At 44.2% G+C, this 12,844-nt stretch overlaps 1 long non-coding RNA gene across 2 annotated transcripts; it reads right to left on the reverse strand.

The window, feature by feature from the left end:
* Positions 1 to 640: 640 nt before the first annotated feature.
* On the reverse strand, positions 641 to 2,880 carry LOC125739765 (uncharacterized). 2 transcript variants are annotated; one of them, XR_007397299.1, is made up of 3 exons: positions 2,845 to 2,880; positions 1,319 to 1,439; positions 641 to 1,201 (listed from the first exon to the last, which is right to left on the reverse strand). It is a non-coding gene; the product is annotated as an uncharacterized LOC125739765 (long non-coding RNA). The 2 variants fall into 2 exon arrangements; XR_007397298.1 differs by lacking the exon at positions 2,845 to 2,880 and having other exon boundaries at positions 1,319 to 1,768.
* Positions 2,881 to 12,844: the final 9,964 nt, after the last annotated feature.

Genomic DNA, 12,844 nt, shown 5'->3' on the forward strand with positions numbered 1-12,844 from the left:
CAATGAATATGAGTCTAAAAGTTTGGAAAGCACAAAAAAGCCCAGTTATGTTAATTATCTATTTTATTTCAATGGATTAAAAATAACAAATAATAACAAAATAACAAAGGAAATTTAAGTGCATATTTTATTTGTACCATTTGTTTCTGTCAGCGCTACTAATGATTACAGCCTAGAAAAATTCTGTGTTTCTAGGACATTATTCTGTATTTTTGTGACTGGGGACCTGTAGTCTATTCTCCAGCTGGGGTCATCAATTGTAATGGAATAACTATATTTTATTCTTCAAAACAAATATAAAAATAATTATGCAATAAAAATGATTGTGTGAGCTTGCTGGAAAACTGTTTGGCTACACATTAACTCACATCAAAGTATATGATGTTTCTGTGATCAGTTATAGCCAATAAGCAACATCTTATGCATGATTTAAAGTGCTCAAAACAGCAAACTGGGATGTCTTGGTGCTGGGTGATACTGGTAATTTAATCAGTCTCAGTTAGCCTCATATCACACCAAATCCCATCAGTCTAAGTGAAGTAGTTCAACAACGAACATAAATCTACCTGATGGCTGTGGGGCTTCTTTGGATAGTATGCTGCCTTCTGTCTTTTCTGAATGAACACAAAACAGTGATTGGTTTAAGAAAAAGGCATTTATTTGCTTAACACAAACTCCAACAAATGCATGTAAGGTGCAGAGTGCTGCAAGCTGGGTGATCATTGCCATAGTGCCTGGGGTGGGGGCACAGCTGGCAGAGGGTGGCAGTTCTTGATCCTTCTGTTGGCCTGGGGGTACAGACTGTTCTGGAGTCTGGGTGTTGTGGTATTAACACTCCTGTACAGGTTTCATGAGAGTGACGATTTGTTGGGTGAGGTGGGTGAGACTGCTGACAATGCTGCTGGCCCATCTGCAGATTCTCCTGTCACAGATGTCCTGCAGTGAAGGGAGACCTAACCCTGTGATTTTCTGAGCTAACATGATCACCCACTGTAGTGCCCGTCTGTCCTGTCCAGTGCAGCTGCCAAAGCACACAGCTATGCAGCAGATTAATATGCTCTCCACTGTGCACCTGTAGAAGCTGCCTAGGACTGTCAGCAACATGCCAAATTTCTTCAGCCTCCACATAAAGAGTAGGCTGTGGTGAGCTTTCTTAAGCAGCCATACCATGGTCTTTGACCAGTTTAGATCCTAAAACCAGCTGAAAGAAGCAAAACACACAGCCACAGAAACACATAGAAACACACAGAAAAGTAAATGGCTGAACAAAGCCAAGGGGGAGAGGGAGGGAACACGCAAGCTGCATAGGAAGCCTCACACTGCATTGCTTGATATGATGAGGGGCAGTCCTGCCCCCTGCTGGTGGGATGGCAACAGCTGTTCAGTGAACATCTGCTTTAATTAAGTTTTGCATCATTTTCATTCCAGTGCTGGAAAAGCTAGGAAACATAAATGGGTGATATGTAGCTTAATTAATTAATGTAAGTTAATTTATGTGCAAAGCTGAATTTTACACCACTGCATAAAGTTAATTAAGAAGTTTAGCCTTTTGAATGGCTGGATAGGCCAGCTTTACAAATACCAAATTGAAATTCGATTCAGATGATTTCGGTTCAACTGGCAATATGCAAGGCTCATTTCAGCGGCATAGATATATACATTTTTAAAAGATTTACATCCAGTGCCTTGCTGGAGTCGACAGTCAGATTAAACTCCTCTGCAAGAACCACGTTGAAAAGGTCTGAATTGACTCCTTTACTGGCACCAGTTGAAGGACAAGACTGAGAAATTAGCATACAATGTATATAAAATGGTAGGTAGCAACAATCAAGGCACCATTAGTGTAAAAAATTTAGCTTGCTAACCACGATATTTAGTATCTTTACAAAAAAGCATTCGTACTAAATAAACAATATTGCAGATACTCAGAAGGCGCTTATTAATAAAAATACACCGTGCAGTTGAAATTACATAATGCAGCGTCGGGGGTACCGATGCAATGCAGAAGCAGAAAGAACCACGGAGACTCGCCGGGCGGAGAGAAAAAATATTAGTCGCCTTGAAAAGAACCATATCAGACAAGCAAAGCGCATCCAATCAATTACATACACGAAACATAAGGTTGTCAGACACCGAACTGTAAGACGTGTGCACGATGGGAGATTAATTAAATCTATGTTACACACGAGGATGCAACACACAAGCGCAACATTAAGGAAATGTAACCAGTAACATTAACAATAACGACAAAACAAGGGCTACTTACAACTTGCATGCGAGGCATGCTGGGACATGCGCCCAGCCGGCGCTACGATACAAATAATCCCTTCAAAGACTAACAAGCTGTTAAAGACGGACAACTCGAGTCCCTACGTCGTGACTACAACAATTTGAGCTCTTACCCATGACATCATTAAACAAGGACCTATTCGCAGGCGCATTGTTTTGAATTAGACGTCTAAAGAGCAAAGGAATAAACTTTCACAGCTAATATATTCTAATTAATTCAATGTAATACAATGATAAAAGAACAATTACTATTAGTAGGGATGTTACCTTCAATCTAAAGAAATACGGGACTTAGGAAATACAAGACACCGGAACACAGAGTGGGACCGGGGGATTCTGATTGGATGCTTAGTTTCAAATGATACCGATCTCTCTTTTTATGCAAAATAGTAAATAGATGAAAATAAGTGGGAGGTAACGATTAGTAAGGCGACTAGCTGCTGCTACGAAAATTACTTTTACCGGTTAGTACAGTTTTTTTGTAAATCTCTAAGCGACCCATGTTTATATTTAGCTAATAATTGCGTGGTCAAAGCAGTGGTAAAATAAACTTACATGTGGACCGCATTTCCGTTTTTATTTGAAAGGGCGGTGAAACGTATTTGTTTTGCAAGTTTACCCTGTACTTACGTAATCCCGTTTCTCATTGGCTATCGGGTTTAATCGCGATATGAAGGGCAGCTGTGTTGACGCAGTTCTAGAACTTCTACGTCACGCGGTCCTCTGGCCACAGAGGGACAGGACGTACAGTAGGTGGGTGGAAGTACTTATAGTTAGGTGCTATTCCATTACTCTGAACTTGGTGCCAGCATCTACAGAGAGCCAGTGAAGAGAGACAAGGTACGGTGTATCATTGGAGCGTTTGGGCTGACTGAATACCAGACTTCTTAGTTTTGAACGGATCGGATGAAGATGGAAAAAGTATGTGAGCTGTGCTGTGGGCTATATCCATGACTGGACCGGGACATTGGACTCAAACAGAAGACATTAGGATCAGCGGGTGAGGTTGGCATGCTGACCATCGAGGGATCGAATGCCGGTAGGTGCCGTTTCATTAAACTAATCATGTTGCAAGCGCCTATATATATGGAGCCAATGAAGACAGACGAAGTTGTATCTTTGGCGTATTTCATCTGATTGAGTACCAAATGTTCTGCTTAGTCTTATAAAAGTTCAGTTGGACATGGTGAATGTCTGGGGCTCCGCTGCCGCGTTTTAGTATCTAGTGATTTTACTTTGCAGCTGCAATATCACGGGATCCTTACCGACCCCAACATTGTGTGCATGGACTTGCTGTCCCTATATTTCAATGGATTCCTCCCATATTTTTATTAATCAAAAAGGAAAGACCTGATAAGAAGAATGATAATATGAAATAAATTTTAATAATTCAAATAAGCTAAGAGAAAAAAAATGATAAAAAATATAAAGATAAAAAATAAGATGATAAAAAATGAAATCACTAATATATTTGTTGTTGCTGCTGATGTTCTTGCTGCTGCGGATGTTCTTGTTTCTGCGGATGTTCTTGCTGCTGATGATGTTCTTTGCTGATGTTATTTGCTGCTGCTGATCTTCTTACTGATGTTATTTGCTGCTGATGATGTTATTTGCTGCTGATGATGTTCTTTGCTGCTGCGGATGTTCTTGTTTCTGCGGATGTTCTTGCTGCTGCTGATGTTCTTTGCTGATGTTATTTGCTGCTGCTGATCTTCTTACTGATGTTATTTGCTGCTGATGATGTTATTTGCTGCTGATGATGTTCTTTGCTGCTGATGATGTTCTTTGCTGCTGCGGATGTTCTTTGCTGCTGCAGATGTTCTTGCTGCTGCGGATGTTCTTGCTGCTGTTGATTTTCTTGCTGATGTTCTTTGCTGCTGCTCATGTTCTGTGCTGATGTTCTTGCTGCTGCTGATGTTCTTGCTGCTGCTGATGTTCTTGTTGATGTTCTTGCTGCTGCTGATGTTCTTGCTGCTGCTGATGTTCTTGTTGATGTTCTTGCTGCTGCTGATGTTCTTGCTGCTGCTGATGTTCTTGTTGATGTTCTTTGCTGCTGCGGATGTTCTTGCTGCTGCAGATGTTCTTGATGATGTTCTTGGTGCTGCTGATGTTCTTGATGATGTTATTTGCTGCTGCTGATATTCTTGCTGATGTTCTTTGCTGCTGCTAATCTTCTTGCTGCTGCTAATCTTCTTGCTGCTGCTGATGTTCATCCGCTACTGCTGCTTTTCTTGCTGATGTTCTTTGCTGCTGATGATGTTCTTGCTGATGTTGATGTTCTTACTGATGTTCTTGGTGCTGCTGATGTTCTTGGTGCTGCTGATGTTCTTGGTGCTGCTGATGTTCTTGCTGCCAGTGGTTTCTGATGTTTTTAATCCCTGCCTGTTCCTGTGCAGCTAGTTTCACTTTGTAGATCATTTTGTTCTCTTAGTTACTTTAGTGGTCCTTTTTGTTTTGTAGTGTTCTCCGTGTTTTTGGTTTTTGTTAATAAATCCCTCACCCCCATGCCAGAACCTCTCGAGGTCATGACAACAATGCATATCTTAACCTACTGATTGTCAAGACCTAATATGAAGAATGATAGTAAAAACACAAATCAAAATATAACTGCAGGCAGTAAGGAACAGGTCCAAAGTGTAGGATGGTCGTCCTGGTAGGACAAAGAGTAGAGGAGCGTACTAGAAAGTCAAACAGAACTATAGGTCAGCAGATGTCTGACAGAGCAGGACTGGTTTGGGTCAGATGGTCTGAGTAGTAGGTAGAAATGAGGATGGAGATTGTTGAGTGTCGGTCTAGCAGGTCCGCAAATGTAGGACAGAATGTAGAACCCAGTGGTGGAGTGCCTGAGCTTGAGTGAATGCATGGTTTGGGTCTGATGGTCTGACTAGTTGGTAGATTTAGGCACCTTCATACCTGGTCTGATAAGTCTAGATCTTACAGGGTTGCTTTGTTTATACTGCTTGTGTAAATATAGGCTGTGCTGTATATTATTAACAAAGTGCCGAATTGCGGGACTGCTACAAGTAACAGCAGTAATATCATGCTGTATCCTATTCTAGGCTGTTCATTCAGACAAGAGAATGGCTGAAAGTATTGAATGGCATTTTATAAATGGAGCACTGACTCCATCTGCTGGCAGTTGCTGCAATGTACACAGCCTGAAGTATCATTGAAGTTTGAAAAATTCCTAAAAGTCAAATGGCAGGATAATGATAGGAAATTAAAAATCTGGAGTCAGATGAAGGGAATGGTAGCAATTCTTTGAAGGTTTTATGAGAAATAAGGACATTTCAGCTGAATTTGCTATGGTGGGTGTTAGACATATATATGGACAGTGGCCTTAGCACTTAGGGTCTGTTTGTGGTCTAGTGCTACATTAGTGGGTCAAATTTGGTGAGGATTGGTTGAAGCATGCCTGAGATAAAGGCACCTGATTGAAATGAGTATGGAAATGGTGCAGGGTTGGTTGTGGGTCCACTACGTGCTTTGGACCCTTAATTAAAAGAATAAAAACAAACTACGATAAAACAACAAAATGATATTTATTTCTCACATAGAAAATATCTAATAGAAAGAACCTCCATTAAATGAAATTAGAATGACGAATACGATTAAATAATTAAAATAACTTTAATATATAAAAGCAGTAATGCAAATATCTGTATTGTAAGTTAATGTAAGTCACAAGATAAGGAATGGCTAAAAAACATTGTGGTACCAACATAGAGTGTCCATTGCATGTGAGGTGTTAACCATCCTCATTTAGTATATGGGTGTTTGGGCTAGTAGTACGGTATGAGTTTGGGATAGAGTTGGCATTCTGAGTCTAGTTAGGGTAATATTGTAGATGGTATATCTAATGGCTAGGGCCAAGGCTAGGGTTAGACTTGGCATTACGGTTAGGGTTAGGTTTGAAATTTATACTTTGGCCTAGTGTTGTCTTTGAATATAGAACTCAGCTTAAGATCAGGATTGGCATTCACACTAGAGTTTGTTTTGGGGTTTGCTGTAAAAGTTAGAGATATAGCTATTGAGGTGGTTAGGATATGCACTAGGCTTCAATTTAGGGCTGGCAATAGAGTTCAGGCTAAGTCTAGGGATCATATTACAGATACAGCCACCTCAATATTCCCCTCTAAACTGGCTGCCTGCCAGCTGCCAGCCGACTGCTTGCCAAAAGCCAGCCAAAAGGAGTAACCCCTCTCCTTCTGGGGGTGACCCTAATTTCTCGTCTAAACCCTCCTATTTATTCACTTTCAGGATGTTACCATGAGATGGCGCTTTCTTTACAAAAACACATTTTACTTGTCACAATTTTACATACACAAGTACAACAGGCATCAACCAGAATCTTTTGGTAGCCATTAGCAAGCTTCTGGCATAATTCTGACTGAATATTTGACCACTCTTCTTTGGAGAATTTCTAGTTTATTTAAACTAATTGGGTTCCTGCCACGGACCCGGCTTTTAAGCATGATCCACAAATTTTCAATAGGGTTGAGATCAGGGGTACTTCACAAAGCAGGATTTCTTGCTTAGCCGAATAACTTGTTGGAGTTAAGGTGAATTGAAGACACAGCCGAAGTTTTTACAACACCAGAGACAAACAGGGCTAGGTACTTGGCTAGCGAGCATGCCGGCACATACTAATCCAGTGCTATGATATAATACAGTGCATACAAAACCAATCGGAAGTGCAAAGCATGTGCTTCCCATCTCTGCCTTCAACCAGACAGAAACTGTTTTGAAGCTTGGCATCTTGATCAGGAGTGACAATTTGTTGTTCTAATATTCATTTATTGTTTTGTATTATTCCTGTAATATAATGTGATTGCACATTTTATTCAACAACGTTTAATTTGTTGCATGTTATAAACTGTAAAATTATACTAGTATTGTATACGGTACAAACTCAGCACCAATAATCTGAGATCATTTTGAATGTGATTATTCTATTTTTTTGTTAAAATCTACTTTAAACATATACTTTTCGAATCCTATTTTCAGTGGTGCTGACAAATTGTAAAAAAATCACATTATAAACATTTCTAGCCAAGACTTTTGAGCTCTGAAGCTTATAGACATAGGGGCTGGCTACACAAAGGTGAATGAGACATTCAAAGAATTGTGTGAGGTTTGATTACTAAAGTGTTACAACTTTGAAGTGACTTTGGAGTCACCACACCTTTGCATACTGTCATTGGTCCATCAGTCTCTCATGCCAATGTCACTGCTCCTCACACTAATCAGTTTGGAAAGGCAGTGTGAATTTTACAGTTTTTTTCAATTGCTAAGACAGATACTGCAATACTGAAGTTGCTTTCTCAAAACTCTTCATACAGTCACCACAACATTAACTTATGTGGGCTAAACTGTTAAAATGCTTATGTTAAGCATTTTGCTTTGCTTTCATACAAAATGCTAACTAAATGCATGTGTAACTAAATGCTTCAAAAATCATGGATTCCTGTCTCACTCATAACATTAAATTTTCAGAGGCCATTTTGCAAATAAGTACATACTAACCTAAAACTGCCAATAAAACATTGAAATATGTCATTTTGCTAAATTACTATCAAGACCCTTTCTAAAATAGATTGTAAAAACCACATAAAATAAACAAATTATGTTAATTGACACAAGATCAAACAATGAATGCTGTATGCCAAGATATTTCTCCAGAGCAATGCAATGAGTATGTGAAGAGAGTACCATGGATTCTACTCTGTGTTAGCAATTGAAAAAAAACTGTAAGAAAAGACACAACACTAGCCTTTTTGCAGTTTATGACATGCAACGGATTAAACGTTGATGTATAAAATGTGCAATCACATTATATTACAGGAATAATACAAAACAATAAATGAATACTAGAACAATAAAATTAGTTAGCTATTAGTTGCTGAGCTATTAGTTAAGTTCTCCTCAAACGAGCTTGATGGGCCGAATTACCTCCTCTAGTTTGTAAATTTCTTATGTTCTTATGTTTTTATGTAAATTGTCACTCCTGATCGGGATGCCAAGCTTCAAAACAGTTGTGGGTTATGCTTAAAAAGTCAGGTCCGTGCCAGGAATCCAACTAGTTTAAATGAACTAGAAATTCTGCAAAGAAGAGTGGTCAAAAATTCAGCCAGAATTATGCCAGAGGCTTGCTAATGGCTACCAAAAGGTATCTGGTTGATACCTGTTGTACTTGTGTATGTAAACTTGTGACCACAACTAAAATGTTTTTGTAAAGAAAGCTCCATCTCATAGTAACACCCTGCAAGTGAATAAATGGGCGGGTTTAGACGAGAATTTAGGCACACCCCCAGAAGGAGGGGGGTTACACCCTTTGGCTGGCTTTTGGCAGGCAACCGGCAGATAGCCGGCTGGCAGTTGGCTGGCAACCGGCAGGCAGCCGGCTGGGAGGGGAAAATTGAGGTCGCTGCATCTGTAGTCTGTTACACACATCTTGGGTCACTCTCGTCTCCCAAAATAACTCTATTGCTTGGACACACTGCTGCTTTGTACCTGGCTTGACCTCCTTGCGGATGAAGTTTTTCATCATGTGCCAAACAAGTACGATAGGCTTCAAATCTGTTTAATTTGACAATATCAGTCTTGTTACTTTGGTTAGGCCTGTAATTATTATATCTTGGGTCTGCCTCATTTCCAAAAGGTGAAGTAAAATACAAAATTCTAATTCCATCAATAAACTGACTGAAAACACATTTTGCTAGTTTTAGGCCATCTTTGCCTCACAACAGAAACAATTTGTTTAAATTTCACAGGCCATTTATTGCAATGTAGTCAGTTTATTAAAGAAATTGGAATTTTCTATGAATATAAGAAAATTATACTTGCTTAGATTTTCATTTTTTGCAGTGGTGTTACAATACCAGATTTCAGGTAAGTCACTTCAGCTTTCATAATCACTGCTCTCCCTGGTGGATGGATAAATCATTGCAAGTACTCTACACACAGAGTGTTAAGGTGCGGATAACGCCGGCCCCTTGTTCATTACATCACCTTGGGGGATCTAATTATAGTCAAGTCCCACCCAGAACCCAGCAGGAACATATCATGGACCGGCCAAGGTCCCATGATGGAAACAAGGGAAAATTTAAGTGGCTACATCTGTATTTAGCCAGCAAACTCCTAGAACACTGCCACAAGGAGGCAGCGAGCTGAGCCACGTCCGACGAGCGAGGAAGCCTTGGTCCAAGCTTCCAGGTTGTCATACTCTCCTGTCATCTGGAGCCAGACCTAGTCAGACTCAGAGACTAAGGAAGCACTGTGCCTTGAACCCCATCATGACGAAAATAATACAAATTCTGGAGAACAACGTTTTCCGTCATCAGGGCACTCGAGGATGGTGGGAGGTGGGAGGCCGCGAACGGAGCGGCGTGGCATGGGCTGGTAGAGCAAGAGCTGAGCCGAGTGGTGTGAGCAAATGAGGCCGCGAGCTGAGCCGCGTGGCATGAGCTAGGAGGCCGCAGGCTGAGCTGCGTGTCGTGAGCTAGGAAGCCGTGACCTGGGATGCCCCGAGCTGAGCCGTGTCTCGCGAGATAGGAGGCAGCGAGCTGAGCCACGTCCGACGAACGAGGAAGCCTTGGTCCAAGCTGTGTCCCGCGAGCTGAGAGGCCGCAAACTGTACTGCCTCGACCCACATTGCTGAACTCGTAGTCTAAAGCGTCCAACAGGTTGTCATACTCTCCTGTCATCTGGAGCCAGACCCAGTCAGACTCAAAGACTAAGGAAGCTTCTCTGGAAATATGACTCCTCGGGCTCCTTTTTGCAAGAGTGATATTTAGCCAGCACTGTGCTTTGAACCCCATCACAACCAAAATAATAAAAATTCTGGAGAACAACGTTTTCCATCATCAGAGCACTCGAGGATGGCGGGAGGTGGGAGGCCGCGAACGGAGCTGCGTGGCATGGGCTGGTAGAGCAAGAGCTGAGCCGAGTGGCGTGAGCAAATGAGGCCGCGAGCTGAGCCGCGTGGCATGAGCTAGGATGCCGTGAGCTGAGAGGCCACGAGCTGAGCCGTGTCTCGCGAGCTAGGAGGCAGCGAGCTGAGCCACGTCCGACGAGCAAGGATGCCTTAGTCCAAGCTGTGTCCCGCGAGCTGAGAGGCCGCAAACTGTACCGCCTCGAGCCACATTGCTGAACTCGTAGTCTAAAGCGTCCAAGAGGTTGTCATACTCTCCTGTCATCTGGAGCTAGACCCAGTCAGACTCAGAGACTAAGGAAGCTTCTCTCGAAATAAGACTCCTCGGGCTCCTTTTTGCAAGAGTGATATTTAGCCAGCACTGTGCCTTGAACCCCATCACAACCAAAATAATAAAAATTCTGCAGAACAACGTTTTCCATCATCAGGGCACTCGAGGATGGTGGGAGGTGGGAGGCCGCGAACGGAGCTGCGTGGCATGGGCTGGAAGAGCAAGAGCTGAGCCGAGTGGCGTGAGCAAATGAGGCCGCGAGCTGAGCTGCGTGGCATGAGCTAGGAGGCCGCAGGCCGAGCTGCGTGTTGTGAGCTAGGAAGCCGTGAGCTGAGAGGCCACGAGCTGAGCCACGTCTCGCAAGCTGGGATGCCCCGAGCTGAGCCGTGTCTCGCGAGCTAGGAGGTAGCGAGCTGAGCCACGTCCGACGAGCGAGGAAGACTTGGTCCAAGCTGTGTCCCGCGAGCTGAGAGGCCGCAAACTGTACCGCCTCCACCCACATTGCTGAGCTCGTAGTCTAAAGCGTCCAACAGGTTGTCATACTCTCCTGTCATCTGGAGCCAGACCCAGTCAGACTCAGAGACTAAGGAAGCTTCTCTGGAAATAAGACTCCTCGGGCTCCTTTTTGCAAGAGTGATATTTAGCCAGCACTGTGCTTTGAACCCCATCACAACCAAAATAATAAAAATTCTGGAGAACAACGTTTTCCATCATCAGAGCACTCGAGGATGGCGGGAGGTGGGAGGCCGCGAACGGAGCTGCGTGGCATGGGCTGGTAGAGCAAGAGCTGAGCCGAGTGGCGTGAGCAAATGAGGCCGCGAGCTGAGCCGCGTGGCATGAGCTTAGGATGCCGTGAGCTGAGAGGCCACGAGCTGAGCCGTGTCTCGCGAGCTAGGAGGCAGCGAGCTGAGCCACGTCCGACGAGCGAGGAAGCCTTGGTCCAAGCTGTGTCCCGCGAGCTGAGAGGCCGCAAACTGTACCGCCTCGAGCCACATTGCTGAACTCGCAGTCTAAAGCGTCCAAGAGGTTGTCATACTCTCCTGTCATCTGGAGCCAGACCCAGTCAGACTCAGAGACTAAGGAAGCTTCTCTCGAAATGAGACTCCTCGGGCTCCTTATTGCAAGAGTGATATCTAGCCAGCATTGTGCCTTGAACCCCATCACGACCAAAATAATAAAAATTCTGGAGAGCAACGTTTTCCATCATCAGAGCACTCGAGGATGGCGGGAGGTGGGAGGCCGCGAACGGAGCTGCGTGGCATGGGCTGGTAGAGCAAGAGCTGAGCCGAGTGGCGTGAGCAAATGAGGCCGCGAGCTGAGCCGCGTGGCATGAGCTAGGATGCCGTGAGCTGAGAGGCCACGAGCTGAGCCGTGTCTCGCGAGCTAGGAGGCAGCGAGCTGAGCCACGTCCGACGAGCGAGGAAGCCTTAGTCCAAGCTGTGTCCCGCGAGCTGAGAGGCCGCAAACTGTACCGCCTCGAGCCACATTGCTGAACTCGTAGTCTAAAGCGTCCAAGAGGTTGTCATACTCTCCTGTCATCTGGAGCTAGACCCAGTCAGACTCAGAGACTAAGGAAGCTTCTCTCGAAATAAGACTCCTCGGGCTCCTTTTTGCAAGAGTGATATTTAGCCAGCACTGTGCCTTGAACCCCATCACAACCAAAATAATAAAAATTCTGCAGAACAACGTTTTCCATCATCAGGGCACTCGAGGATGGTGGGAGGTGGGAGGCCGCGAACGGAGCTGCGTGGCATGGGCTGGAAGAGCAAGAGCTGAGCCGAGTGGCGTGAGCAAATGAGGCCGCGAGCTGAGCCGCGTGGCATGAGCTAGGAGGCCGCAGGCCGAGCTGCGTGTTGTGAGCTAGGAAGCCGTGAGCTGAGAGGCCACGAGCTGAGCCACGTCTCGCAAGCTGGGATGCCCCGAGCTGAGCCGTGTCTCGCGAGCTAGGAGGTAGCGAGCTGAGCCACGTCCGACGAGCGAGGAAGACTTGGTCCAAGCTGTGTCCCGCGAGCTGAGAGGCCGCAAACTGTACCGCCTCCACCCACATTGCTGAGCTCGTAGTCTAAAGCGTCCAACAGGTTGTCATACTCTCCTGTCATCTGGAGCCAGACCCAGACAAACTCAGAGACTAAGGAAGCTTCTCTGGAAATAAGACTCCTAGGGCTCCTTTTTGCAAGAGTGATATTTATCCAGCACTGTGCTTTGAACCCTATCACAACCAAAATAATAAAAATTCTGGAGAACAACGTTTTCCATCATCAGAGCACTCGAGGATGGCGGGAGGTGGGAGGCCGCGAACGGAGCTGCGTGGCATGGCCTGGTAGAGCAAGAGCTGAGCCGAGTGGCGTGAG

Source organism: Brienomyrus brachyistius, chromosome 4 (genome assembly GCF_023856365.1).
Source record: "Brienomyrus brachyistius isolate T26 chromosome 4, BBRACH_0.4, whole genome shotgun sequence".
NCBI classification, from domain to species: domain Eukaryota; kingdom Metazoa; phylum Chordata; class Actinopteri; order Osteoglossiformes; family Mormyridae; genus Brienomyrus; species Brienomyrus brachyistius.